This window comes from Pongo abelii, chromosome 11 (genome assembly GCF_028885655.2).
Source record: "Pongo abelii isolate AG06213 chromosome 11, NHGRI_mPonAbe1-v2.0_pri, whole genome shotgun sequence".
Classification (NCBI taxonomy): domain Eukaryota; kingdom Metazoa; phylum Chordata; class Mammalia; order Primates; family Hominidae; genus Pongo; species Pongo abelii.
Genome location: NC_071996.2, coordinates 35821348 through 35847648, shown reverse-complemented (window position 1 = coordinate 35847648; position 26301 = coordinate 35821348). Strand labels below are relative to the sequence as shown.

The 26301-nt window shown below is 41.7% G+C and overlaps 1 protein-coding gene across 19 annotated transcripts in view; it reads left to right on the top strand.

Moving 5' to 3' along the window:
- Positions 1-26301, top strand: part of NCKAP5 (NCK associated protein 5) — a 993533-nt gene that overhangs the window by 90717 nt on the left and 876515 nt on the right. For 11 of the 19 annotated variants that reach the window (XM_054549286.2, XM_054549291.2, XM_054549282.2 and 8 more), the window contains exon 1: positions 7421-11195. The exons of 6 other annotated variants lie outside the window; for them this stretch is intronic. The gene's annotated coding sequence lies outside the window, so the exon portion shown is untranslated. Of the gene's footprint in view, positions 1-7420; positions 11196-26301 lie in introns of those variants that run through there. 2 more of the 19 variants (XM_054549293.2, XM_063712752.1) reach the window with 2 other exon arrangements.

Here is a 26301-nt window from a genome sequence, read left to right as displayed (position 1 = left end):
CAGAGTACATACACTACATTAACATACAATTACAGTTTGATGGAGACTTTAGAGCCAGTTTCTAGAGTTTAAAACCCCTAGCTCTTCCCATTCACTAGCTGTGCAATTTTGAGCAAATTACTCAACCTGTATGTGCCTCAGTTTCCTTGTTGTAAAACAAGATAACCTGACTCATATGATTATGGTGAAGATTAAATGAGTTAAGATATGTAAAGGACTATGAAAGCTGTTTGGCACATCCTAAGTGCTATCCAAATGTTTATGACCATTACGGTTACTGTTATTATTACCTGGCCTTATATATCTTATTTAATTGTCTAAGCTGCTACTCTGCTCTGCTTTAAGTATGTGTTTCTTAAGAACAGATTATTTGTTGGGTTACCAGAGCTCATCGTGTGTCTCTCCAGATTTTAATTTCTTACCCTGATTCAGTGTTCCAGTTATCTAGGAACAAACAGATTTTACTGTGGACTCTGGAGAAACCAAACTTCTCCTTTTGGTACTTAAAGTTCTTGAGGTCATGACGCAGACTGGGTTCTCTAGAAGCAGACACTGAAATGAGACTGTGTATTGATTGAATAAGGACATTGCTGTATATTGTTTCAGAAGAGACATCCATGGGAGGGAGGGGAAGAATTCAGGACTTAACATAGAAGACATGCATTGGGGTCAGGCGTGACAGAGCCACAGCCAATCCTGCAGGATGCTGTGGAGTGAGTATGACCCCTTGGAGTGACTGGAATCAGTCTGGGATTTCTTGGCCTTTATGCTCCTACATGGATCAGTAACTGGTTGTAGGCCACTTGGGGAAGAAGGGTCCTTGGGTGAAGCAAAGCCTGAGGGAGCTGGCAGCTGGAGGCTTCCTGCTCCCTGACAAGGGACCCGTGCAGTGCATGTCTGCATCTTCCCCAGGGTTAGTTCCAGGCTGAAAGATTGTACTTTCCCAGGAAGGCTCAACACAGCATCACTTTGTAAAGACTGCACAATCTGCCAAATGTCTTTTACAGGGATAGATGGGGGATAGATGGGGTTGCCGCAAGGGTGTAAGGGATGATGCTGAAGAAAGGGAGAGTGGCAAGACAAATGGAAATGAATGGAGCAGAGGTTTATGTTACCATAGGAACTAGAGTCAACAAGATGTAGAGGAAACCACACAGAATCTTTACATGGGAGGGGCCATTAGAGGCAATTAGATGGTGTTAGGCAACTAGTATTGGAGCACATTGTTTCCTTTAGATTTTCTTTTTCCTATTTTTGAGATTTTGAGAAATTGCTAATAGAAATTGTAGTAGGCTTAGGGTGACCAACCATTTTGCTTTGCCCAGATGGAAAGGACACTTGACTTTCAGTGCTGGAGCTGGGTCTTCTTAGGTGGTTTTCTATGAAGCCTTTTCTAAGCCACCTCGAAGGGTCACAACTGAAGCCATGGAATAATGAATGGGGAGAGGGTTTGGAAACCATGAGCAGTTGTTTTTCCGTCTAGTTAAGAGTGACAGGGAGCAGAGACATTCTGAATGGTTCCTGCAGTACTTCACGTATACTTGGCCGCTAATACATACAGATCAAAAGGAAATTGAACATGAGGGCAATGAATTAAAAGAGAACAGGAAGGGGAACATCACACACTGGGGACTGTTGTGGGGTGGGGGGAGTGGGGAGGGATAGCATTAGGAGATATACCTAATGCTAAATGACCAGTTAACGGGTGCAGCACACCAACATGGCACATGTATACATATGTAGCAAACCTGCACGTTGTGCACATGTACCCTAAAACTTAAAGTATAATAATAATAATAATAATAAAAATCCTATTAAACAAAAGAAAAAAAAGAGAACAAACTGCTGAGAACAGGGAAATAATGATAAAATAGGTAATACATCTAGGGAGCAAACCAGAGCTAAATGTGATAATGATAAAATAGGTAATACATCTAGGGAGCAAACCAGAGCTAAATGTGATAATGCTCCCAAACATTACAATGCTATAGGGGTCTTCCTGGAGTCACCGTCTTCAAGGCCAGACCAGGTGCTTTTATATTCATGTGTATTACAGAACAACCCTGGGCACCTTCGTTCTACCCACAACCTCACCACATCAATTCTAGAATGTTCTTTCCTTCTTTTCTTCCTTCTCTCTCACCACAGGGGTGGTGCATTCTTCAGCAGTCCCTGGGGCCAAAGTTAGCAGGAAGCCCTGGGCATATCACCCACTGCCCCCCTCCTAGGGTGAGATGAGTCTCTCCTGGGGACTGGAAATAATTTGATGTTGGTATGGAAGTTTGACGTTGGGGGTGGGAAGGTTCCCTGCTTCTGGGAATGCATTTCTATGAGTTGCCTTACCAGCCCAAGTCCAAATACCAGAGGCTTAGGTGGAAACTGGTCTCATCTCTGAGATGAAAGGAGAGCATGTTCCAATCACTCTGGTTTCCAAGTAAGGAGCGTATTACAGGAAAGGGTCTGACAAGCTGATATGAGTCACTAACCCTGTGACCTTTGGACTTTCTGACCTCATGTCAATCATACTTCATGCTCTGTCGACAATTACGTTTCCATTGATGAACTGGGTTTCTGCTAATAACTGAATTCTCTGTATCCAAGAGATTAGTGTATCATGTTCAATTAGCTGCACTTCATTTTCAGATTGTCCTAACTTTTCCAGTTCTGTACAATCTTAGTTACCCCCTCTCACTCAGACAAAGAGCACCTATGCTTTGACTTTATTTTTTTATCAAAACAGAGGTGGAAATATTTCAATGTATTTTTCAATTGTGTCTCCCAATCAGTAGACACCCACAGAATGTTCTATAGGCATTCAGATTGCAAAATATACGTAGAACCTGAAGTACTATATGTTTGCAGTGAGGATTTGTGGTATAAATTGTATACTGTTCCATATAATGTTTGGTGAATGACTCAGTGAATGAATAAGCACATTCAATAATAAATTACAAATTAATGATTTCAAAGATTAGTAGATTCATGTACCCTTCAAGCTTACCTGCCCTTTGTTACACAGTAATACATTATTTCCTGTGAACACCCCATGTATTTTTCACCACTATTAAGTGATGCTGATTGCCTCTAGGAGAGCAGGCAGATGTAACAATCTTTATTAGACAAGTGGCTTGGAAGAGGAGTAGCTGAAGAAAAAAGAATGGGAAGAACAAAGAAAAGAAAGACAGCCAAGTTTCTAGACCTTAGGCCCTGGAGCCTTGCCTTCCCACTTCCTCATCACCCATTCAAGTCTGTAGCTGGAAGCCCAAGTTGCGTCAAATCTACCTATTTTGCCTTACCTTTTAGGCCTACTGTGACTTTCATCTCCTTTTCCAGTTGGAATAAACCTGTTTACACAGTTGTACATGGCTACTAGCACCATGCTAGCATGGAGGGAACTACTGAGGCATAGAAGAGGGTCTCTGCATCAAGGTGACCACAGTCTGGCTTGGAGTGGGAGTGGCCTACAAAAAGCAAATGTGAACATGCAAGTCCATGTGTATCGTTAAGAGATCAGATGGTTGCTATGGGTCAAAAGAGCTCAGGAGTCAATAAGGGATGAGCTGGACAGGGAAAGAAAAATGTACTTTAATTCAGTTCATCCAGCCCTGTCTGCAATTTCTCTTCTGATTTGGCCAGCAGCAGTAGGAGAGGGCTGGTAGGATGGGCTGTAGGACATTACCCAGGGACATCACCCTCTGGGCTGTTTATGGAACCGAATGGAACCTAAGACTTCATTTCAAATGTATTCTATTGCTATCGTAACACTCAAAAGCCTCCTTACTATACTGTCTACACTCTTCCTATAAAATAAGAAGTGTTACCATTTTTATATTTATTCAGAAGGCACTGGCCACAGAATTAAGCAATTTCAAAATACAGAATGCTTGAAAATATGGAAGCTAACAATAACTTCTCATGACCCTAACCTATAGGACTCATGTTCTTATAATCAGTCAAAATAATAAGTGGCAACTGATAAATTGAGTGGTTATTCTCCTTTGTTAATAGAAGGCTGTCATTTAAAATAATTTCCCAAATCCAGTAGATTTGTAGGTTGAACAATGGTTATTGTACCTGGAAAAGGTTCAATGTGTTTCAAATCAATCACCCTGGATTTCTTTGAGGTATAAAGTTTAAGCCAGCAGTGACAACAGATCCAAGGGGCTGCTGCCTAATAGCTCAGGGTTGGGTCCCTTGGACTTTCCTGACATCTCAGGGGAAGTACATAGAATTCTAATACTGTGGTTTCTTGGACAAATGACCATTTCTCCAAACCACAGTGGGCTTTGCCTGAGAGTTTGGAGAAAGCACAGGCATTTTTTTCCCCGGGAGAAAGAGTAAACATGCACTGTGGCTGCCTGGATGATGACCATTTTCTCTCTTTGTCAGGCCAAGGCAAGGGAGCAGTCCCCACCCTGGACATGGAAAAGCCTACAGCTGCAGCTCAGCTTTGCTCACCCCTAGAGCCCTGGCCCTGTGCCTGGACAGGTGTTCTTTGCACCTGAGCTGGCAACTTTCCTCTGGCTGCCCCTACCCCATTTCTGCCATTTCTGTTGACTTTCCAGGGTTGTTGGGTTAGGGACAGACTGTTGGGTTAGGGCTGACTCATTCTTCCTCGACCTGTAAGGATGCCTTTTCTAAAGGGCCCTTGAAGCATATTTGCCACAAAAATAAGCTGTTTCTGGAGCTTAAAATATCAGGTGATCAGAGCAAATAATTTATATTATGTGTGTGCACATGTGCTTGTGTGTGTGCTTCCAAAAAAAAAAAAAAAAAAAAAAGGAAAGAAGAAAACGCAACTCCAGTCCACTTCAGCAGACCCCTGAGCCACCTTCCTTGCCACCACTCCCATTTTTGTTGTTTTAACTAAAAAGCTTTCTCAACATGAAAGGAGGAACTCAGGGCCTGGCTGAGTAATCAGCCCAGGGCTCTGCTGGCCATCTGGGCAAATGCAGCAGGGTCACCAGAGCCTGAAGAGTCTGTTCCCTGGGGCCTCCAAGGAAAAGCAGAGCATCCCTGCCTCCTCCCTGGGGCATCTTTGCATGTTATCTGCTGGGAGCTCCTCATCCCATCCTAGGGTGGTCGTCAGGGACTATTATGATCTGGTAGGGTCAGGGGCTATTATGCATCAAGCCTCAGTGTGTTTTAGGGACTACAGGGAACCCACTGTCAACACTATTCAGGGCTGGCGTTATGGCAGGCGCTAATTACAATAAGCCAGGTTTCACACAGGGGAAAGTCAGTGGCTGTCCCCATCCTCTTCCTTTTCTTATCCTCTTCCATTTCTTAGTATTATCAACTGATTTTAATGGCCTCCCAGTATCTGGTGAAAATTGGACTCAGAGTCTATCTATTTAGACAATCGCGGGACACAAAATTCATTGCACTCTCAGTTTCCACACAGTCATAACCCCTGCCTCCCCCAGGCTCTGGTTTCAGGCAGACTCTGTTCGCAGGTTAAAAGGAATGCAACTTCCATCTTGTAGTTTAATGAATTTACATAAATCCTTAAAGTAGTATTGCTGGACCCCAGCTTGCAAACTGGACTTCAATTTTGTGCATTGGATTTGTGTAAAATCAAAGTCAGGAGAAGATTACGGCTCCCGACACCCGTTCCCTTTTCCCACCTCCTCTTTCTCAGCACTTTTTATTTGGGGCAAGCAAAGAAGTTAAAAATGCCAATCTCACAGTATGTACTGTCAACAACACAATGAGGAGGCTGAAATAAAATCCTCCAACTTCACGGTGATACTTTATACTTACATAGGGCCTTTCATGAAGAGCCTTCCAGTGCCTTAGCACATTAACCCTCACTGTGCCTCCCTGGGCTGGGCCTAGAACCTACACTCGTGAAAAAGCAAATGGACGGTGCTCTAACACCTCATTTCCATGGCAGGTTCCAGGTAGTTTCTCAACGTAGGGGAAACTTTACATCTCTCCCCTCACCTCCTCTCCCAGCAGATGTAGGCTGTATCAGCCCCCTCGCCAAAGGTCCTTGGTGTTGCAATAGTGTCAACAACCAAACAGACAGATTACATGTGTGTTGAGGGGACCAGGAGGCAGCCCTCATTCCTTTCAGGAGGAAAAACAGCATTTGTAAGTTTGAAATTTGATATATCATGAAATGCATCAAAGCAGTCATTATGGGAGTAATCTGAACTTTGTTGGAATTCCTTATGCTCACTTTATGGTTTAGTCTTGCTTTTGTTTGATTTATGTGAGAGGGCTACCATAACATCTGCAATGATTAAAGCCTATAAATGTCTTTATCCCACTATGCGTTTGGGGCCCTCAGTGTGGCACCTGTTTTGTCTTTTCTAAGTTTTACTTTGTACACCAACTTTGTGTCAAATATGGTCTATTGTAAGTTATGGTTACCAAGAATTTTCTAATTGGTCACAGGGTTCCCTCCTAAAGAACCTGGACAAAACTACATGATCTTTATCAATGTCTGATTGTAGACCAGAAGGTCATCTATTTGCTTCTCTTGTTTTAACCAGCGCCTCTTAAAATATGGTCTGAGGACCATATGTGTGAGAATGACATGGGCCACGTTCTAAACACGAGGGTTCTCAAGGCCCCTTGAGACTCACACTCTCAACACCATGCCAGTTTGTTTGATGAATGCTGAGGTTTTCCTGTGCTGCCCTTTGTAAAATTTCCTGTGCTTCCTATTCCTGACCATATTAACTCTTATAGAGCAGACTGGATGGCCTCAGGCTGTCTCTTAAACCCTGGTAGAACGATTAGCTCCAGGAGAAGACACAGGTACTGCAGCAGACAATACTCATTACCAAAGGCTCAGTGTAAAGGGAAGCATGCAACCAATATATTCAATTCCCCCACCGCCGATATTTTCTCCATTCTGCAATTGAATCTTGCCCGTCTCCAAGGGCATGGAGAATTTACTCCACAGTAATGCCCTAGGACTCAGCCCTGTGAGTCTGATTCCCATGGTCTTTGCACTTGTCTTTCATGCCTATGACTTATCTTCTCTTGGAAGAGCTAAGCAGAGGGGCTGGGTTACATAAAGGAGCAGAAGTCACGTGGGTTTGAGGTTGACATCTGAAGCTCTGTTGAATGCTCACTGGCATATATCTGCATATAGAAATCAGACCCAGGAGTATTAATGGTGGTCACATGCTTCTTATTCCAAGTTACCACTGTTCATATTAGTTTACTAACTTCCTCTTCAATATTTGTCATCCTTAGAGGGATCCAGGCCTCCCTAGGACACTGGAGGGTCAGGCAGACCTGAGTGGAAATTCTGGATCTGCCACTGACTCTTTGTGTAATCACATTCAAATTAGTTCAGGAACATATCTCCCTGGGCCTCAGTTTCCTTGGTCGTGAAAGGTGAGTGAAGATAATAGTGTGTAACTCACTGGGTTTTGTTTTTGGTTCTGGTTTTTTTTTTTGAGATGGAGTTTCACTCTTGTTGGCCAAGCTGGAATGCAATGGTGCGATCTAGGCTCACGGCAACCTCCGCCTCCTCACCGGGTTACTTTAAGGGTAAATGAGATGATGCACTGAAACCCAATGGCACATAGAAATGCTGAATAAGGGGCAGTTGTTTATGAGGATGGGGCAGTGGCAGACTCAGACGCTGGAGGTAGAAACTGTGCCTGTGATCATGGTCCTTGTAGGTCCCTTGTAATACATGTCATCACCAGTAAGCAGCTCTAAGAGACCTTTTGGCTGTTTTTTACTCCATGCAGATCTGATTACCATCTCTGACTTCAGGAATTTTCCAATTTAAGACAGAAAATGCTTATTAACATAATAAAATAACCAGCATAAGAAATTTTAAAAAATGATCAGGTAGATAGTCATATATGTGCCTGTTACAGTGTCACCCAGCCGTCCTTCTCCCAGGCCTAAGGGAGAAAGGACATTACCTGAGCACAGGACTAGCAGGCGGGCAGGAGGCGGGGAGGCACTGCTCAGCAGGTGGGGGGAGTTTTGGCAGCAGCATTCATAATCACCTAGTAGGCAGAGGTGGTGATGATGGCCTTTCCCTCACCTACCCCCACCTTTCGCCTCTTTTGTCTTTATACTAAGTCGTAAGTCTAGCTAAATACTTGTATTTAACTCTCCCTTGGGAAGGTGTGACCCGGATCACACCCAAGGGGCTCCAAAAGTGCATTAAAGAGAATCTGGCCTCAGGTTCCTATAATATGTGGGCCATAAAAAAAATAAAAATGTGCAGGAAACTTGGGGTATGCTTTCCTTTTCTTGAAACTATTACAGACATAAGATATCTTCTCACTCTGAAGTAACACAAGAATTGGTTATGCTTTCTCTAGAGGAATGGAAATAGTGCTTTGAAAAATCTATCCTACCTTGGTGGAAATTTTCAGTCATTCTTTTTCTTGGACTTTTTTTCCCCCTAAAGAAAAACATAGGCTCTAATGTATGGCTTATGCCTTCGAGTTTCTACTATAAAGGCCTGGTAGGCGGTATAGCAGGTAGGCAGGGCTGGGTTTTGCGCCATCACTCCCAGCCACTGAAAAAAGCCAAAGTCCCTTCTTAATAAAGCTCTGCAGACTCATTGTGGGTTAGAGCTTTCTAAGCTCCCCCTGGAGATTTCCTTAATGTTAGACTAGCCATGACAAGGAGCTGGTCACACCTGTGCCCCTACAAGCTTTCTGACTTGTCACTCCGGTGCTTGCTAGCACCCAGGAAACTGAACCGAAGCGGCTCACACTTGTCTTACCTTAAAACTTCATGTGTCGAACAGGATTGCACAAGGAAAAGGTCAGCACTTTATGTTCTGAGCACTTAACTTTAATCATTTCTGAAGGTGGACAGAGTCTAAGAGGTCTTTAAATCAGTCCTCAAATGTAAGGGGAAAGGGGTGGGTCCTTGGATCAGAAATGAAAACTAGTGCTTGTGTCTTCCTCTTCTCAACCCTATTCCACTCCCACATACCGTTGCATCCTGGGAGAAGCTCCATCAACATTCATTCAATCAGTACCTCTTTCTTGAGCACCTACTATAGGTCAGACATTTAGTGAAGAAATAGCAATTTTTCTTTTTGAGGCTTATTTTGAAGATGTACCATCAAGTCTTTTTATTATTATTTCTAATAACAAAAATGAAACATGATCATTGAAAAAAAAGTCAAACCACACACAAAGCATACAAATGAGAAAGTTCTTTCCACCTTTTTTCCCGAGGGTAACCACTGTTAATCATTTATATAATTCCTCTCATCATATGCAAAGTTCTTTTTCCTGTTTAATATGCCACATTCTATACTGCACCTTGCTTTATCCACTCAGTAAGCAACCACCTACTTCTGTCCACGTCAGTATATTCACAGTTACCTCCATTTTTGTTTTCTCATACTGATGAATATTAGTCTCCCTTTTATTGGCTTACAAATAATGCTGCAAAGAACATTCTTGTGCTTATATCTTTGTGCTGTTTTGTGAGCACAAAGTATTTGTGGGATCACTATGGAAAAGTGGAATTGCTGGGTCTAAGGGTTTGTACTTGTAAAATCTTTAGGTACTTCTAATTTACTTTCCCTTAACATGGGGCTCATTGAAGACCCATCAGTGACATACACAATTTGTGTTGTCTTTAACTGTTTCCCACATGAAAGTAGCATATATTGGGGTCTTGGGACCCTACTAAATCAATAACCAATTGCTACTCTTTGAGGAAATAATTTTCAGACATGCAGTGAGCATCTGCTGGGGGTAGTGAGATGTGAGGTCATTGTTTTCCAAGGCCAGGGAGAGAGCTTAATCTAAACATACACTCCATACCACAGAATCAGCTAACCTTGTTCCTGCCTCCACCCTCAATGCTCACCCCCCACCTCCCACATTTCTGTTTAGGATTCACTATGGCAAGTGATTTAGGTATAAACAAATAACACTTACAAGGCAGCCCTCAAAGACCTTTCAAACTGAGTTGGGGAGACAGAACACAGATGGCTAAAAAACAAACTAAAAATACTAGTCAGTATATAAAAAGCAGCAAGTAAATATAAATAGTAAGCATCGTTATAGCAGTCCAGAGGAAGGAAGGAAAACAGTGGGCTGGAGTGTTCGCGCTTCGTGGCAGAGACTCGGTGTTGGATCTGTGGAATTTCTCTAGGTGGGAGCTAGGGGTTGGAGGGGAGATAACTGTAAAAACTATAAGAACCAACGGACAGAAGAGAGATTCCATGAGAGAGTGGAAAATAGGGGAGAAAGGGCCCACTTTTATTTTGATAGTTGTGAGTGGGATTTACAGTGTTCTGTGAGATTATTAGAAAAGCTTGGCACAGATTCTTATTTATTTGTTTTTTGGAGTGTTGGGGGTGGTGCAGGTGGGTGGTTAAAATTTTAAGAAGCGGAAGAAAACCTTCAGCACTCTTCTCAGGAAAAGAAAAATTGCATATTTGCAAATGCACACAAAATGTTGCTGCGATTTCAAGGATCCCTTCCTTCTACTCCAAGCTGAGACACTAGAATATATCTAAAAGGAGTTGCACCCAAGACAATCTATCTAGGAAAAATGTCAGCCAGGTGTATGTATCACAGTAAAAGTAATTAAGCAATGTAAGACACAACCAGTATTCATATATTCATGAATCATCAGGCTCTGAATTTGACTCGAAACAGGTGGGTAAACAATTTGGTAGGGCTGTGCTGGCACTTCAAACTTTTCCTCCAGGTCTCCAGCTATTGCAGTGTAAGTTAGTGGAGGCGATTTTCTGTCTTTTTCAGACCTGAAAGAAGCCAACCTCTCAAAAATGTGAATCAATGGGATTATTTACGCGTGTATAACTGGAATCCACTCCAAGATGCCGATTTTGCTGCAGAAGAGATAGTCTTGCTCCCCACCCCCTCCTTTCTTTTTGACAGTCAGTTAATAAAGACTCAACAATAAGCAGCTGCCAGTGATGTCATTTGGGACTTTGTCCACGGAGCTTGTATTTACAAGCTCAGAGCAACTACGGAGCCGCAGCCCAGGGAGCAAGTCTCCGCAAACTTGCTCCGCATTCACGGCAGGACTTCCCAGCCGCTGTGGATGTTCAGGAAAACTGAGTCTGTTCTCTTAGCGTGGCCTTTGAACGCTTCAAAAATAAACAGAGGATAACCAACCGCGGGAGGAAATTTTTAGCTGGAGAGAGTTGTTGCAGTTCCTGTGTCTGTCTCCAGGACTGTGATATGTGTTGACTGAAGAGCTAACTACAAGTAAGACTGTTGGGATTTTTTTTTTTTTTTTAAAAACTCTTGTAACAGTTTTTCTTACTTATACAGCTTGTTTTCCTTCTAAAGTGAGATGATGATGTTTACATATTTCTCCAGGCTCTTTCAGCTGTCACAGCAAGTATGCGTTTGTTCTAAGTAACTATAGGGCCCTAAAGTGGACTGGAATTAGGGGTAGAGGACCCCTTGTCTCTGAGAACAAATATCAGGATGCAGATGATAAGGAGATACTGAATGGCTAATCTTCATTTGCCTCTGCAGGGAGGTCAGGTTTGGTTTTTTCATTTGTTTTGTTTTTTGTTTTTTAAAGAGATACAACCAACCAAAAACCTATTAGGTTGATCTATAAAGTTTAGCAGACAACTATGAAGGCTATTTTTTCATGAACTGGTATGCTGCAGGGAGAACCCACTTTTTGTCTCTGATTCTTTCTGTGGTTTATGGATTTCTAGTGTGTGGATGTTGATGTTTATGGTCTCTCGTCCCCTCCTACTTATACCCTCTCCCCAAACACACACACACACACACACACACACACACACACACGCACACACAGAGGCTCATTCATCCTCAGGAATGTGTATGTATCAAAAAATATTTTGAAATTGAAACTGTTTCTATTTGGATTCTTTTCACATTGAGTATCTGGAGAAATGTTCAATGTTCTGACTTGTCTTCTGAGTTGGAACCCAAGTTAATGTACTACTGAACAAGGCAAACTTTGACACTCAGCTAGATCGGTATACAAAATCCACATGTTCTCTTTTGCCTGTCTCAGGGCTCTTTAAAACTCTCCAGATATTCTCTGGAATTCAAATAGGAAGAATGAGCTTCATGTGTGCCGCCAGCCTGGACAGGAACCTCTTATCCCACCTGCACCGGCTGGCCCGTGAGCTATTCTCTGTTGCCACCGAGGAGTTCTGCTTAAGAGCCCAGTGAAAAATTGTCTTTCTGTCCTTCAAGCTATCAGCTCTGCTCCTCAGTGTCTGCAGTTCAGCCTCTTGCAACCAGTAGCAAATCCTGGCTGATTCCTGCCCTCTAGACCTGACAGCCCGCTGCACGGATTGGCAAGAAGTGGCTGTTAGCCTGTTAGCTCCGCACGTGAACCCCATGACTCACTCAGGAGCCTGGCTTGCTCCTGAATTCAGCTGCTCTGTCACCAGCCCAGAAACATGCTGACAGCCTTCACTGCCTTTTCCTTGTCTCTAGTCTCAGAATTGTGAGAAGCCAGTGTCAAAAGGCCTCAAAATATTTGACTGTTTTCCAGGGAGTCCTAAGGTGGGTAACATCCTGCCTCTTTGTCAGCTCCAATTTTTTCCATCAGAACACATTCGGCTTAGATATGTTTTGTGTATTAGAGCTCAGTGCTCTTTGCAATTCTTTGCTTAAAATTAGGGACTTGCCGCTAAAACAGATTTCAAACTATTCATCAAAGTTTATCCTTTCACGGAAGAAAACTTGGGGCACAAGGAAGAGAAGTGATTTGTCCAAGAGCACCCAGTAAGACGGTGGCAAAGCTACAACTAGAAACTGAGCCTCCCGTGTTCATTCCAGCATGTGTCCCACTTCTCAAGTTCTTAAATATCGAAAAAGAAATGGGAACCACACGTGGTTCCTATGCCTTCTTGTAGGAACAGGGCTATGTGCAGGTGTATAGATGAATGTGGTCTGGCAAAGAGAGAACATTCCCGTTTTGTCTTTGGCTCTCATTACGTTTCTTAAGGTGTCTGTTCCTCACTGTTTTCACTAGCAAACCAAAGAGAACTCTGTGATTATTTTAAGATAATGGCCTAAAAGCAAATAGAGCAGCCTCAGCAGTTGAAATAGTTCAGAAGGCATTTTGCACTGGGTACTGGTTGGGATACCTGAGGTGATTCCCAACTCTGATACTCAGTGTTTATGCTTTACTTCCAAGTCTCGGACTTCTTCTTACGGCCACAGCTTGCTTTGCTTTTCCTCTTTTGGGGCCCTCTTTCCAGTGGAACCTTCTCTTCACCTTTTCATTGATTCCTCCTTCCCACTTCGTTCTCTCACTGCAGCTTGGACCTCAGTTTCCAGTATTCAGCTAGATCCCATATACCCGTCCATTACCCTTCTCTCTGGAGCTTTCCTTGCCCCTGACAGTCTTACCTAGGGTTGGGGGGCCTTCCTGGACTCTCCCGGTCCAAGTGGTGATTCGCTTGTTTGGACTGTCATGGTATCTTGTGCCATTTTTTGCCCTGGGATCTGGAGCTCTTTGCCATGTTGTTAAATACCTCTTTCCATCGAAAGCAAGGGCTGCTTGCTATATAATACTTCTTATAGCTACAGCACTTAGCACAGAGTAGTTATTCAATGTATTATGCTAAATAAATGAATGAATTAAATATCCATTTTCCTGCTGCAAACACCCAAGCCTCAGCACTTGGTTGGCAAAATTATCCCATTACTGTGCTGATTGGCTTTAAATTCTTCTTCACTGTGGTTGAAGGCCCTTGATGCCAGACATCTGAGCATGAAGACGGGGATATTCTTGATGTGATGCCTGGCTGTCTTCCCTGGCTCATTTCACTCTACTCCACAGTGTGGACTTAGAGCTGTCTTGGGGATTCTGGGTCTGGTGGCTCAACAGGATCTTCACTATGCAGCACAGCACAGTGACTGAAGACTTGGACTCTGGAACAGGGCTGCCCAGGCTCAAGTCCTGCTTCCGCCACTTGCTGGCTTTATGATCCTGGTTAATTCACTTAACTTTTCTATTTCAATTTCTCCTCTTTAAAATGTGAATAATGAGAGTGCCTCCTTCATGGGAAGATGGAGAAGGATTAGATATCTTAATGTAGCTAAAACAATAGGCACAATGCTAGGCATACATTAGCTACTGTTATTATTTATCTTGCAGGTGCCCACGTCCCACCCCAGACTTACTGAATCATGACCTCTAAGGTGGGATTCAGATACAGCCATGGTTAAAAAATTCCTCAGATGATTTCGATGGGAATTAGTGGCCTAGCGACCAGGAGCTGCTCTCTATTACTGAAATATGCTGGGCTTGTATGTTCTTCAGCACATCTGCACCTTTGTACTCCTGCAGCACCTCTCCACACACTCAGTTTATCCTCTGTACCTTGCATGCACCTCCTGTCCTGTGAGCAGCTTTTCACATCCCAGTAACCACAGGTAGGTGTCCCTGTGCACCATGGAACTCCGTCCACATTGGTTCACTGTGCGTCTGTTCCCGTCTTCAGCCTCTGTGTCTCACGAGGGCACACCTGCCAACTGACTCCCCAAACTTAGCACCATGCATGACACTGCCCTTAGGGAATTACTTGTTGAGTAGACAGATGAATACTGCTCACTGAATGCCTTCATTTCCACTTGACTCCTGCCCTGTGCCTACCCCTTTCCCACGGTGGCACCTGTGAGCCTTGCTTCACTCTCGAGTCCCAGCTTTGCCTGTGCTTCTCCCTCAGGTGGTGTCTCCCTCCCTACTTCAAAGAGAAGACTGTGGTCCTGCATTCTGAAATCCTTCCACATTCCTTGGCTTCATCTGACAATGTTCTCTGCTCCGTCTCCCCTCTTACTTCTCTTAGATGAAGAAACAGTCACATCCCATGGTATTCTATGCAAACTCTGTTGGGATGCTTACACTGCATAGCCCCATTTTAAAAGTATTTCTTTACCTTCTGCTGCTGCCACTAGATTCTAGTGAATTTGAGATAGGGTCACTGCCAAATTTGAGTTGCCAAATTTGTAATCTTAACTGTAATTTGTAATCTCAGCACCTGTCACACAATGAGTTCTCAATAAATGAAAAAAATGTATGGATACATGGTTGATGGGCAAAATAAAAACAGATTTAAAATGTTTTCTTCCAACAGCGATCACTATTGAGTGGTTACTGTATACCAGGCACACTTCCAAGCTCTGTGCTCATGCTATCTTATTATGATCACTGTATTCATTGTCTAAGCAAAAACACTGATGTTCAGAAAGGTTAAGGAATGTGCACAAGTCACATGTGTGGGTAAGAGGCAGAGGCAGGATTTGAACCCACAGCACATGCTCTTTTTTTTGAAATGGAGTTTCACTCTTGTTGCTTAGGCTGGGGTGCAATGGCACCATCTCCACTCACTGCAACCTCCACCTCTCAGGTTCAAGTGATTCTCCTGCCTCAGCCTCTTGAGTAACTATGATTACAGGTGCCTGCCACCACACCCAGCTAATTTTTGTATTTTTAGTAGAGATGGGGTTTCACCATGTTGGCCAGGCTGGTCTCAAACTCCTGACCTCAAATGATCCACCTGCCTCAGCCTCCCAAAGTGCTGCGATTACAGGTGTGAGCCACCGCACCCAACCCCATAGCGCGTACTCTTAACCTTTCATTTTACCGCTTTCTGGATATGGAGGCTTCATGAGCCTCACATTCACCCACAATGACATTTTGGTCATTCACATCTGCCCCTGATTGACTGCACTGGCAGAGCAGTATAGCAGATTAATACTTCCACCCATTCAAACTGGCGATTCACATTTTCTAGTCTTTCCAAAGTGTCTAACGCCTATGCCCAGTCCTTTACTATTTTTGTTTTTCTTTTAATCTCAGATCTGAATCTTTTTTTTTTTTTTTAGATGGAGTCGTGTTCTGTCACCGGGCTGGAGTGCAGTGGCATGATCTCAGCTCACTGCAACCTCTGACTCCCTGGTTCAAGCTATTCTCCTGCCTCAGCCTCCCAAGTAGCTGGGATTACAGGCATGCACCACCACGCCCAGCTAATTTTTGTATTTTTAGTAGAGACAGGGTTTCACCATGTTGGCCAGGGTGGTCTCAATAGCCTGACCTCATGATCTGCCCGCCTTGGCCACCCAAAGTGCTGGGGTTACAGGCATGAGCCACTGCACCCGGCCAGACCTGAATCTTTTTGTAGAGTAGCCCGAGTTTATGATTAAACATCAAGATTATTTACATTCTTGTTTTGGGTCTTGGTAGGCCTAGTAAAGTTTGGTCAAGAGTATAATCCAGGGATTAGATACAAAGAAAAAAATGGAAATAATGCTTGGCCATTTGGTTGGTCCCTAAAAATGGTAACCTAAGGAAATGGTAGCATTTTGTGAAAGTGGATTTAAATAGCCAGAAGGGTTTAATCTGAACACTCTGGCAAGTCATGGACCCAGTTAAGCACAAAGTACCTTATAGCCTCTTTCTCTCCAGTTCTCTAACTCTACAAGGTGTAATGCCTTTGGAATTTTGGATTCCCAATTGTCCTTCCTTTATAGATGAAATAATAAATCTCTCAATTACGTAGAACATTACCCACACATTTACAATGCCCCAATACTTACTTGCCTAATGAAGTGTATCATGTCAGTTTGGAAGCCTCAATTACACAAGGTACTTCCCCGTAGTTACATAAATTAATCTTGGTATTTTCAGGGCAAGAAACCAGATCTCTCCTTTTAGAAATCAACTTTACCGGATTAGTGATTCCTTTGAGGAGAATTTGGATGCATTGTAGAAACCCAATGGACTGAGTTCAAGAGGAAAGAGGAGAGTCCCAAGCCCATTTTGGAGCATAAACTGGGAATAATAACATGGCAGATAAATATTACGGTGTTGAAAGAAGAGCTGTTAGTTCTGAAATGTGGGAACAAGTGTTACTGTCGAGACGCATGTCTGACAAACTGCTCCATAAAGGCGACTTGCTTCATTTGGCAAATTGAATCTAGAAACATAGAACTGATCCAGGCCAGCCCAAAAGGCATTTCTCAAATGGTTTCCATTGTCAATGGTAACTGGTTTTGTAGCAACTTAAAAAGTCAAAGTAATACATGCTCATAAATTAGAAAATCCAACAATAGTAAAATGTTTATATATCTATGTATATATATGAATATTAGTACCAAACAATAGCTCTAACATGCTCATATATATAAACATTGAGTATATGTTTCTCTATATGTGTATATATGTGTGTGTGTGTATATTTATATAAAATCTTACAGTCTCTTGGGCCACCCTCTATACCCCATTTCTGAGGTTTTTTTTTTCTTCAGCTGTTTTTATGTAATATTCCTAAATCATATGTTTCTGTGTGTATGTCAAAGTACTACTTCTTTATTATCATGGTAGATTATAATATATCTTTTTGTACCTCCCAGAGCATCCCTATTCTTCAATATAATTATATCGCAGTTTTAATTAAATGCATAGTGCTTATTTTTGTCTTGATTACAAATATTGTTTACGTTGAGTCAAATCATTATGGTCACATCTTTATGTTAACATTTTTTCCTAAAGTTATTGCCTCATTTTTAATATTTACTTAGTTTTCTAAGACCCTATAGCTGAAGTTTCCCAGTTGCTCCAATAGCCCTTTGACAAATATGTCAAATATCTCCTTTTAAAACATTCATCTTCTGTGAATAGTTATATTCTCAAGTCACCATGTTCTTTTTTTGTCAGTTGCCAAGGAGGATAAGTTAATTATTAGTTGTGCCATATCAGAAACAATTTAAAATGCCTGCCTCCAATGTTTCTTTTATTCTCATTATAGCCAATTACTCATATTTGGGTAAATAGAAACGATCTGGTTTATTGTAGTTGGTAAATAGCAATCATAATTTGGTTTTATGGTCTTATGAATACTCAATACATTTCAATGTAAGAAATATCCTTCCTTTCTGAGTACCTTTGACATCTAGTATAGCTTCATCAGAGGAAAACAAATGATACCTCATGTAATGTTATTTTATGAACCACTAAATGAATGCTCAAAATGGCATTTATTTATTTCCTTCCTGATTTTCTCCCCACTTATTCTTTCAGCCTAGAATTATAGAATCAGGAATGTGAGATACTTTGTTATTGAGAGTAGTTAAAATAGTTTACTTAAAATAATGTGAAACTTTGCCTTTAGAGACGGTGTTCATGGAGATTGCCAGTAGAGGGCCTTGTTAAACTAAGTAAAATTTCACATACAGGCCAATTGCCAACAGTTAAAGCCACCCTGTTACTAAGAAGCTCTTGTTTTTAGGATTCCTGATTAATAGCAGTAAAACTGTGAAAATGATGTTTTAAAGTGCATCATATTCATTTCTGTAAGGAAAAATTAGATATCTTACCTTTTCATTTTCATTGTTTTCTTAAGAGGAAATTGGAGAATTCGAATAGATCATTAATAAGCCATCAACCAAACCAGGGCTGTGGAGGCCTAGTCATAAAATCTCTCTAGGACATTTATTTCGGAGTTGGGGCCCTGGGCTCTGAGCCTTTGGGGAACCCAGTATTGACTGTTGAACATGGCGGAGAGAGATGACGGCTCTCTTGACCTAGGCACAAGTTATACTTGCTGCCTACATTTCGGTGAGCCTTACTCTCAACAAAAGTGGGTTTTCTATTCTATGCAGCTGGACAAGAATCTTCTCACTCTATAGTAAGCCCTCACTTTGGACACAGCAAAGAGAAGCTAGACTCTGAGAGCTGAGAGCGTGTCATGTTCTCCATCACACCCACTTTCCAGTCAAGGAAACGGTGGGGAGGAGCAGGGTAGTACAGAGCTGTTCTCTTCCTACCTGCTGGCTTGTTTCCAGCTCCTCTTATTCACCCAAATCTCTCCTTCTGGGGAAGGTTCTCTTCTCCTCACTCTATCCTCCCGGGTACAACTTCTTCTCAGCCTAAACAACACTTCCTGAGGAAGGCTTTCTTTACTTGTGATGTACTCTGGTAGCTCCATCTTTCTGTTTTTCATAGCACTTATCACCAGTATAATTAAATATATCATCAACTATTTGATTAAGAACATCTCCCCATCTAGGCTATTACATTCTGCAAAAGCAGAGCCTATGTCTGTTTTGTTTGAAATTGAAACCTTAGGACCTAGAACAGTGGCTGGCCCACAGTAGGCATCCATCAAATATTTGGTGAATAGATGAATATACACAAGTTTTCTGATTTTTAAGTTAGTACTTTCTCTTCTCCAATTTTATACTTATGAAAACATTCATGTTTATACCTCATCTGATGGCATTCAAATCTTGTGCCAGTCAAAATGCCTGTGGACTCGGGGCACAAAGCTTGGCATTGGGTTTTATACCAAACTTTCAATAAGTGTGTGAGTACCTCTTTATTCCCCATAGTACAAGAATCAGTATTCCTGGCCCCAATGGGGGATCTATAGGTATGACAGCAAATGAATAAGAAAATGGGCAAGGATTTCTTTTATTCTCTCATTGATGAAGACAAGAGGAGTGGGAACAGATAGATGTCTTGAGCTTAGTAATGTGCCTTTTTGTTTCCTACATTGGGCTAGAGATTTTCTAGAGCCCTGTATGCTGTGGAACGTTCTTTTCCTGAGACATCATGGTACATTAGACCAGGATTTGATCTTTGGAGTCAATTAATGCAGACAGTATAATGGAAGGCATATAACTATAGCTCTTACCCATGTGGCATTTATCCTTGGATATCCCTGGGTTCTGATCTCTGTTCTGAACTCTACTGACTTTGGGCAAGTTATTTAACCTTGTCAGGCATGATTTCCCCATCCATAAAATGTAGTAATTTCAACAGTAGCTGGGTGAGGGGCTCACGCTTATAATCTTAGTGATTCAGGCTGATGTGGGAGGATCACTTGAGGCCGGGAGTTCAAGACCAGCCTGGCCAACATAACAAGACCCCATCTCTAAAGAAACAATTTGAAAAACTTAGCTGGGCATGGTGACGTGCACCTGTAGTCTCAGCTACTCAGGAAGCTGAGACTGGAGGATAACTTGAATCCAAGAGTTCCAGGTTGCAGTAAGCCCTGATTGCACCATTGCACTCCACTCTGGGAGATTCTTAAAAAATCAACAGTGATTTTGCCCAGTATTTATTAAACGTGTATGATGTGTCTGACCCCATTGTGCTTTCTATTCATAATGTCTCATGTAATACTTACAACAGACCACTGAGATAGACGTTATTATTAATCCCATTTTTTAGATGCAAAAACCAAGGTACCAAGAGGTTAATATGTTCCAGATTACACAGTAATTATTGGAGCCACATATTTAGATTATATTACCTTCTTACGGGGTCATCGTGAAGAATAAATGAGATAAGCTACCTCAAGTGCCTGTACCAAAATAGACTCACAATACATGTAAGTAGTATTAATACGTTATTAATAATACTATTAATAACGTATTAATAATGCTGTTCTCATTATTGGCTCTTATCATTGAGGACGATGTAGGCCCTTGTACGTCAGTGACTGTCTTAGGGCAATGAGAGAGGTGAGGACAGCACTGTGTGTCCCAGGTTTAGGAAGTTGTTTAATCCTAATGTCAAATGTCAACAGTTCCCTTTACTCAGTATTTTGGCACAAATGGGTATTTGCCACTCCAAAACAACTACAAAGAAAAATGTCCACCCCCAACCCCCTTCTGGGTCATGAGTGCTTTTATTATGTTCCCGCCATATGGGCTTTTTTGTTTTGTTTTGTTTTGTTTTTTTGCTCAGCACATTGCATCTGTTTATGTGATGCCCCTGGCTTTATCATCTCTGCATTTCGTTTGGCAAAATTGTCAAATCCTGTGGTCTTCTGTGTGTGTAGAACTGCTGATTTGAAGTAGAGTAGAAGCAGGTAACGCAGTCAGAGGGGTGTAGGAAGGATGTGACTCCTTCTCTAGGGTCTTCATTCAATATTCTTTTTCTGTAGTTCTGGACCATCTTCCCTGGCTGCCCCCTTCCTCTTTCACATCTCTCTGTCTATTCCACCTTATTTCTCAATCTTCTGTCTTCATTCTTCCCTCTGCACCATTTGCATCTCACCTTTCCTATTTTCTCCTCCCTTTTGCTCTTATTCTCCCTCCTCATCTTCATTTATCTCTACTGCTCCTCCTCCTCCTCCTCTCCAGAGCAAAGAAGGGACCATGGTCAGTGTTTCTCATTGAACTAGAGACCAGAGAAAAAGACCACCTCTCCATAATCTTCAAATGCCCTAGGACTTTATTATAATGCTCATCTCATTAAACAAAGAACACATCCACATTACAGGCCAAATGAAAGGGAGACCAAAAGGAGCAAGCAGCATGGTAGAGTGGAGAGTAATCTGAACAGAGAAATTGAACAATTCTATTTGTAAAATCCTGCCATGAGCCAGCTAAAGGACATAGGATCAAGTGTTCCCATCTGCAAAGTGAAGGGGGAGAAGATGAGATGGTCCCAAGGCCGTTTCTGGTGCTGTGATCCTGTTATTCGTAGTCACACAATGATTGCAGCCTGATTCACAACACAGGCAATTATCAAAGCACCAAGGAGGAAAGCCCCCACCTCAGGGCAGTGGGCTCAGGGCTGGGCTGCATGCGAGGGCAGCCTGGGGACACTGGCAGTGTCTGTGATCTCAGAAGTCCCCTGTTTTTCCAAAGTGCCGAGGTGATTCGTCATTGCACAATGCTGTGTGTCCTCACAACAGATGTTAAAGGATCACCCTTGAAAGGGTGTTTCTCCAAAGCATCTAATTATAACCTCTACAGAAGATTAACAGATGTTATAATTGTCTTTCTCCTTTGATTAAATAGTTTCTGCATGAGTAGCTTTCTTAGATTTTCCTTCTATGTTTTGTATGATCTTATAAGGAAATGACATGTGTCTTCAATTTTATAGAGATAGTTCCTCAACAGGCTTGGTAAGAATCTGCACACTCATAATTTCATTATATCTCTCTCTTTCATTCATATGTCTTTTTATACATAGAAAACCTGAGTAAGCGAGGGCTGTGTGTGTGTAGTCTGAAGTATGGTTATAAAGGTGTCCTGGTGGCAGGAATACGAATGTGGCCAAGAAGCTGGCCTCTCTCTTTGCTATTTGTGGAGGTGACTGATGCTCATGAATGTTATCTAGGAAAAGTTGTGCCAAATGAGAAAGGAAATTTCAGCAAACTGTGTACCAACCAAGCATTCCAGGTGCCAAGTGTGCAAATGAGTGTGTGTGCAGAGAGAAAAACTGCATTCATGATGTGAATGTCTGCAGATTTCTCTTATGATATTTGTTTTGGAAAGACAAGCTATCAGCCAGAAGCATTATCAGCACCAAAAATATTATTTTCATTTCATTATTTAGAAGCTAGAATTCTCTCCATTGCTAGGCATGTGGTTTGTATTCTGTTGCTCATTTATTTTACCCTCTATTGAGCTTATCAGGAAGGATGATACCACTAACTACAGGAATAAGAAGACTTCTTTCTCATTGTCTCATTGTCCAAATGAGTATGTTCCTTCTTGAGAAGAAAAAATTATAAGGAAGGGTTTCAGACATTGGATGAATTTATGGACAATGAAGATGAGAGGAATGGAAATAAGAAATACTTACTCAGATCTTTTAGAGGGATCTGCTTAATAATAGTCTCCATTTCTCCATACCCAAACGTCTGAAACAGGCTCATAAATCAAGGCAAAGGTCACTCCTCAATCAGCCTGAGGGCAGAGAGCAAAATAAACAAAATAAAATTTGGCGTCACTGAATACATTAGCATTAAACTTTGATTGAAATAAAAAAGAAAGATTCTTGAATTGGTTTATCAAATAGGTCCTATGTAAATTCAATCTCCACTTTCATCTGCACTTGCTAAGGAAGAGAAGGGAAGATGAGTATTTTCTTAGTGTACGATCTACACTGAATACACATGCTACTGGAAAATCAAAGGGGAAAACATTTATCTTTATGGGTTTCATAACATAGTGGGGAGAAGGAGTTAATCCCACGTAGGGTGTTTAAAGAATACTACACACCAATCAGTAGGAATAAGTTCCAAATGAATGATCAGAGGTTTGACAAATGAAAAGTTTTTGTAAGTTGGTGGCTAGAATCATGAACATTCTACAGTCCATATCATATTAGAAATGGCTAAATAAATTAGATTTATTTGGGACATTTGGAAGAGGAAGATGTTTAACCATTTTTGTTGAAGTATAAAATACATACAGATAATTGCACCTAAGTATAAAGCTTGATAAATTTTTATAAACTGAATATACCCATATCACTAATCCTCAAAACAAGAAATATTGCCAGCACCCTAGAAGCCTTCCTCAAATTCCCTTTCGGTCACATTCTCTAAGGTAACCACCATACTGACTTCCAGTGGCTTAGATTAATTTGGCTTTTTGTGTACTTTATCTAATTGGAATCACACAGTATGTGTAATTTTGTGTCTGGCTTCTTTCCTTCAAATTATGTTTGTGTGATTCATCCATATTGCTGTGTTTAATTATAATTTTATGCACATTGTTGTATAATATTCCATTGTGTGACTCTGCCACCATATAGTCTTCCTACTGTGGATGGGCATTTGGATATTTTCCAGTTTTGGACCATGACACATAGTTCTATTATGAATATGCTGGCACATGTCTCTCATGTCTCTTGGTAAGCAAATATACACATATATGTTGAGAGTGCTTGTGTAAATGCTACACATAGCAATAATAGAGTATCTCAGATCTAATGCCCAATAGTCTTTCAAGGGGATTGTACCAATTTATATTCCCAGGAACAATATATGAAAGGAAGTGTGGTATTTTAATTTACTCAAGAAAGCAGCACTGTGACTAAGAATGGAAGTTAAAGAGAAGTTACTGTGGTCTAATGTTAGGAAGAACTTTTGTTCACTTAGAAACAAGGTGAGAACTTATGAAAAAGGTTCCTTTCCCTGGAAGTCCTCAGACAATGCTGGAATGGGCTTCATTGCAAAGGCAGGTGAGCTGGAGGATTCCAAGGCCTTTTTGATCTATAAGCCTTGTATATGCAATATAGTGAGCTGCACGGAAATTTGAAGATGAAAGAAAACGAAGAGGACACTGTGTGGACCAGATAGTCAGATTGTAGAAGACCAGATTAAGCCAGAGCAATTACACAGACAGTGCTGACTCTATGAGTAGAGGAGAGCCATTCAAGGAAGGCAGACAGTGGTGGAATTGAGTGAGGTCACAAAAAGAGATAATATGTTAGTCAGTGGAAAAAAGAAGAGCATTTTGCAGGCAAAAGCAGGTTCATTATAGAGTCCCAATGGAACACAGGGTGAAGCAGTTCATGCTACTGAATGCTTAGAACCAATTATGAGAATTGTAAAGCAAAGCACAGATGTTTGATCAGCTCTGACAGAGATCAAATGATGCCTGTAAGATGTCCCGGGGAAGAGCTGTTCCACAGGGAGGTGGCCAAATAACACCAAGACAACAAGAACACTTTCAAGGTTGCAGAAAGGATAACCTTTCTGCAAGACTCGTTGGTAGCTATGCAGTGCTTCAACTTTTGCTCTCATCTCCTCCACACCTAGATCCCTGTGACTCGTAACTTCAGTTCATGTGTGACTTCAGTTTCTTCCCTTTCCCTGGAACAACTCCTGGTATCTCTTCACCGCTGATTCTTTTATAGGAACCCCAATCACCAGCCCATGGTACCTGATATTGACCAAGCACCCCATTGAACTTGGTTCTTGTCATTGCCAATTTCCCATTGTATCAGTAGAGTCAACATATCCCATACTTGTCAAAGAGTTATTTTGGATCAAATTCCATCTGACTTTATTTTGTATCTTTCACTTTATTTTGATGCTGTATTTCATGATTTCTAATAGACATGAGAAATATATTGTATAAGTCAGTACTAGGAACTGATCAGAGTACTAAGAAATCACTGGGTCATAACTCCTTTGTACTTCAACTGCTGGGAAGCTCAGAGCCAAGTTGACATGTGTAATTACCAATGTTCTGTTGGTTCATATACCTTACCTTTGCAACATTTTTCTCTCATCTTTACTTTGTACCTTGTGGCAAAGCAAAATTTTAAGATGGAATCTAAGATCCAGGTCCCCATTGTACGATTCCCTCCCCAAGTGAGGACAGAACCTGAGAATATGACAGATATCACTTTTGTGATTAGATTGCATTATATGGCAATTGTGGAAGGACTTTTGTAGGTATAATTAAGGTCCCTAATCACTTGACTTTGAGTGAATAAAAACAGGAGATTTTCTTGGGTGGGCCTGACCTAATCAGGCAAGCTCCTTAAAAGATTAACTAGGGGTCAGAAACTAGAAGCCTCAGAGATTCTGCTGCTGGCCTCGAAGAAGCAAGTCAGCATGAGCTTTACAGACACAAGCAAGGAAATAAATTCTTCCTCAAACCACATGAGCTTGGCAGAGGACCCAGAGCCTCAGATGAGACCCCAGAGCCTCAGATGAGACCACAGACACCTGAGGTCTGACACTTGACACGTTGATTTTAGCCTTGTGAGAACTGAGTAGAGGTTCCAGCTAAGCTCTGCTCAGATTCCTGGTTCGTAGACACTGTGAGATAATAAATGTGAATTATTCTAAGCCACTAAATTTGTGGTAACTTGGTACACAGCAATAGATAACAAATATATACATTTTACCATCTCTATTTCTGTATATAACTCATTTATTATGTATATAGCCTCTTTAATTATTTTTGGGATTTGCTCAAAATTGAGTGGGTTGAGCGATAAATTAGTGTCCTAAGTCCCCTTACTACTGCTCCAGGGTGACTAGGGATGATGCTGTCTCCTTTGTGGTCTCAGGCTCCTTCCTGCTTCTGTGATTTGGCTCCAGCCCACACTTCTACTTGGAATGTCTTCTATCCTCATCTCCACCTATTTAAACTCCATCTAAACTTAGAGGCCCCACTTCAGATCCACAACCACCGTAATTCCTGGAATCGATTTTTTGAGTTCTCCCCCCCCCACCCCATTTCCAAATCCCTGCAGTGTGGTTCCCAAGTTTGGGCTGACAACATTAAAAATGCAGATTCCCAGCATTCCTTCCCTGCCTGCCTGCCCCAGGAATTCAGGTTCATTATGGAGTTTTTGAAAGCCTTTAATAAGTGACGTTTCTGAACAGCTAGGTTTGGCAACTCATTGCTCTGCCGTATTCATACCAGTCGGCTCTGCATAGAGCACCCAGTGCGATTTACTGCCTGTGCTTAAGGTTTTCAAAACTTGCAGTCCACCTCTAGTCTGGACAGCATACTGTATATTCCTGTATTTATCTTGACCCTAGTTTTATTATTTTCCCACTTATATCCTCCCCGTTTATTTTTTATTTATTTTATC